At 41.0% G+C, this 4,796-nt stretch overlaps 1 pseudogene; it reads right to left on the reverse strand.

Moving 5' to 3' along the window:
- Positions 1 to 1,485: 1,485 nt before the first annotated feature.
- On the reverse strand, positions 1,486 to 2,175 carry LOC101996396 (annotated as a pseudogene).
- Positions 2,176 to 4,796: the final 2,621 nt, after the last annotated feature.

Below are 4,796 nucleotides of genomic sequence, written 5' to 3' on the forward strand. Positions count from 1 at the left end.
GGCTCACAGCCATCTATAATGAGATCTGGTGCCCTCTTCTGGCATGCAAGCATACATGGAAGGAATGTTGTATACATAATAAATAAATCTTTAAAAAAAATTTTATTTCTAAATCTTTGTACATACAATGCTGTGTTTGTTTGTTTGATAGGTAGGATCATTCCTGTTTTTGCTTTAAAGAATAGCCCTGGAGAAAGGTCCAGGAGCAGTGTTCAAGGTCACTTGAGCCAGGAGCCAGGATTATGAAATTCTGCCTGGCTCCAAAGCTCATCTGTCTCTGGTGCGGAGCACACTAGCAGAGGAGGAGAAGAAATCACTCAGCGAGGATGGTCTCACAGTGGGGTTTGTTTGGCATAAAGCGGGCAGGGGACACAGTGCGCTTTGGGACTGAGAAAAAGGAGGAGGTAAGGTGTGATAAGGTCAGATACTTGCCCAGGACATTCCAGCTCTCCTCTCTAGAGGGAGAAATAATGCCTGCTGTCCAGGCGACAGGGGATGACGACGTGCCTACCTCAACCCCCTCAGGCCCAGGCAGACTGCCAGTGCAGAGAGCCAGCGAGCGCAGAGGCAAGGGAGAGTGACTGCAAGGAAGGAAACCCTGTCAGCTTTGCCAGTCTGTTTCTGACAAGCAGGCTGTGGGCCACGGAAGTTTCTTAAGGTCAAGAGAAATGCGATATGGAGAATGTAACGGAACTGGGACACTCCCCTTACTCCAGCCATCAGGCCAAGTGGATCCGGCAGCTCCAGCTTGGAGTCTAGGTTGGTAGCACAGTGGGGGTAGGGAGAAAGAATGAATGTACCAGCTAACCTCATAAACAGTCTCTTGGCTACATTGGTGCAGTGGCCAGCACAGGGAACCCAGCTCTACAGAACTCCCAGAATCCATTTCTTCATGCGTGAACTTTTACCTACTCCTCTTGTCTCTGCAATGTTTTCTTTTTTCATCCAACTAGTACGGCAGCACAATTAAGGACACCTCTTTAATTGTCAAGGTTCTGCCCCACACTAGCCAATCAGACAAGCTTCTTTTAAATTCTGTTTTTTTGAAAGTTGTTTCCCCAACTATGAAGTCCATCTTTAGCAGGGATTAGATGATTTCTCTGGATGGCTCACAAAAGGTGCAAAGCGCTGGAGAAATACGGTGCGGAATTTCTTTGTCTTCTTTCCTTCCAGATTTCTGTCCCCACAGAAGTCACCTCAGCAGATCAGAGTTGGAAAAATTCCACCACAGGATTGGAAGCAGCACTGCCTATGAATTGCAAATGCTCCTCCATTTATTTCTTCCATTTGTCATATTTCCATGGGATAAGGCAGAGGGGAGATGGCCAAAGGCACAGACCAGGAAGCCCATCCCCCCTGAACTTGCTCATTCCTTCTGCGAACCAAATCCTTGGCTCTCTGCACTGGCAGTCTGCCTGGGCCTGAGGACTTGAGGTAGGGCATGTCATCTCCTGGTCACCTGAACGGCAGGCGTTATTTCTCCCACTAGAGAGTAGAGCTGGAATCCTGGGAAATTATCTGAACATGAACAAAAATACGAAGACACATTCCTTGGAGCTTGGCCCCCCAAAGTGTCAGCCCCAGCTCCTCTCTGAAGAGCTTGAGACAGGAAGGGCAAAAGAAATGGGGGAGAAAAAGGCCCTGGTGGAGAAGGAGCACAGTAGTACCCAGGGGTGGGTTCAGGACTTGCCAAAGAGTAAGAAGTCTGAAAAATTAAAAAAAAAAAAACTTGGTCCAAGTGCATAGGAACCAGTGGGGATTCCCAGAGCATCTTCTTGGGGAGAGTTGCAGGCTGTTGTGTAAGATGCATTAGAATGCTAACTGTAGAACATCCCTGAGGAGAGGTCAGGGACATATGTTCTCCACTTTGGTGGGAGTTCTTCTGGCCATTCCTGCAGGCTACCGTCAGGGTCTGGCAGGTGGAGGTCACACTTGGAAAGGATGGATGCAGGAAGATGCTGAGGTTTTTGCTGTCTTTTGCATACTTGTTGGTGTGATCCTTTGCTGAATTGCATGCTTAAGAGCTGGTCTCCACGTTCTGCATGTTAAATTCTGAGATGAGGTGACATGATTAGGCTTGGTACTGACTGGGACTTCAGCTACCCACAGTGTCTGGAGCAGAATCTTATTCTGGTTGGTAGCTTCTCTCTCAGGGAAAAACACACACAATAACATTGCCAACAACAAAAACTAAAATAACAGGAACTAGCAATCACTGGTCATTAATATCCCTTAATATAAATGGACCCAACTCACCTATAAAAAGACAAAGGCTAACAGCCTAGATATGAAAACAGAATCCATCCTTCTGCTGCATACAAGAAACACACCTCAGCTTCAAAGACAGACATGGCCTCAGAGTAAAGGTTTAGGAAAAAGGGTTTTTTTTTTGTTGTTGTTGTTTTGTTTTTTCTTCAAATGGACCTAAGAAACAAGCTGGTGTAGTTATCCTAATATCTAACAAAATAGACTTCAAACTAAAATCAATCAAAAGAGACAAAAAAGAACATTTTTTTATTAGTCACAGGAAAAATCCATAAAGAGGAAATCTCAATACTGAACATCTATGCCCCAAATACAAAGGCACCCTCATATGTAAAAGAAACACTTCTAAAGCTTAAATCACACATTAAACACCACACACTAATAGTGGAAGACTTCAACACTCCCCTCTCACCACTGGACAGGTCTGTCAGACAGACAATAACAGAGAAATAAGGGAACTAACAGATGTTATGAATCAAATGGACTTAACAAACATCTATAGAATATTCCATCCAATCAGAAAAGAATATACCTTCTTTTCAGCACCTCATGGAACCTTCTCAAAAACTAATTACATACTAGGTGACTAAGCAAACACCAACAGATACAAAAAAAATTGGAATAACCCCATGTATTTTAGCGGATCACCATGGCTTAAAATTAGAATTCAACAGCAACACTTATTTCAGAAAGCCCACAAACACATGGAAATTAAACAATGTTCACCTGAATCATCAATGGGTCAAGGAAAAAATAAAGGAAAAAATTAAAGACTTCCTAAAATTCAGTGAAAATGACCACACAGCATACCCAAATTTATGGGACACAATGAAAGCACTCTTAAGAGGAAAGTTCATAGCACTAAATGCCTACATAAAGAAGCTGGAAAAATCCCACGCTAGTGATTTAACAGAAAACCTGAAAATTCCAGAACAAAAGGAAGCAAACTCACCCAGGAGGACTAGATGGCAGTAAATAATCAAATTGAGGGTTAAAATCAACAAAATAGAAACAAAGAAAACAATCCAAAGAATCAATGAAACAAAAAGTTGGATCTTTGAGAAAAATCAACAAAATAGACAAACCTTTATCCAAACAAAGAGAAAGAGAGAGAGAGAGAGAATATAACCAAATTAACAAAATCAGAAATGAAAAGGGGAACATAACAACAGACATGGAGGAAATACAGAGAATCATCAGGTCATATTTTGAAAACCTGTACTCCCCCAAATTGGAAAACTTAAAGAAAATGGACAATTTTCTGGATAAATATCACCAAAATTAAATGAAGACCTGTTTTAGGAGGCCAGTTGTTTGTTCCTGGCTGTTCAGCCCTGAAAAAACCACATAGAAACCATAGTATTTGCAATACTGTTTGGCCAATAGCTTAAGCGTGTTTCTGGATAACTCTTATATCCTAAACTAACCCATCTCCATTAATCTGTGCATTACCATGTGGCTGTGGCTTACGAGTAAAGTTTTGGCATGTCTGTTTCTAGTGGCAGCTCCATGGCTTCTCCCTGACTCCACCTTCTTTTTCCCAGCATTCAGTTTAGTTTTCTCTGCCTAGCTCTGTTGAACCTATCAGCTCAATGGTATTCAGAGCATACAGAGGGAAATCCCACATCAAAGAACAGATAAGCAAATTAAACAGACCTATAGCTGCAAAAAAAAAAAAAAAGTCTCCCAACCAAAAAAAGCCCAGGGCCAGATGGTTTCAGCACAGAATTCTACAAGATTATCACAGAAGAACTAATAACAATACTCCTCAAATTGTTTCACACAATAGAATCAAAAAGAACATTGCCAAACTCTTTTTATGAAGCTACAATTATCCTGATATCCAAACCACACAAAGATATTACTAAGAAAGAGAATTACAGACCAATCTCACTCATGAATATTGATGCATAAATACTCATTAAAATATTGGCAAACAAAATCCAAAAACACGTCAGAAAAATCATCCATCATGATCAAGTTGGCTTCATCCCAGAGACACAGAAATGGTTCAACATATGAAAATCTGTCAATGTAATCTACCATAAAAACAAACTGAGAAGAAAAAAAAAACATGATGATCTCATTAGATGCTTTCTGAAAAAGCCTTCAACAAAATACAACATCCCTTCATGATAAAGGTCTGGAGAGAGCAGGGATACAAGGAACATACCTAAACATAATAAAGGCAATATACAGCAAGCCAACAGCCAACATCAAACTAAATGGAGAGAAACTCAAAGCTATCCCACTGAAATCAGGAACAAGACAAGGTTGTCCAATCTCTCCATATCTATTCAATATAGTACTTAAAGTCCTAGCTAGGGCAATAAGACAACAAGGGGATACAAATCGAAAAAGAAGTCAAACTCTCACTATTTGCTGATGATATGATGATATAATAGTGACCCCCAAAGTTCTACCAAGGAGCTTATAATGAAGCTTTGTGATGTAGGAGGATACAAGATTAACTAAAAAAAAATCAGTAGCCCTCCTTTACACAGATAATAAATGGACTGAGAAAGAAATCA

Source organism: Microtus ochrogaster, unplaced genomic scaffold (genome assembly GCF_000317375.1).
Source record: "Microtus ochrogaster isolate Prairie Vole_2 unplaced genomic scaffold, MicOch1.0 UNK91, whole genome shotgun sequence".
Lineage (NCBI taxonomy): Eukaryota > Metazoa > Chordata > Mammalia > Rodentia > Cricetidae > Microtus > Microtus ochrogaster.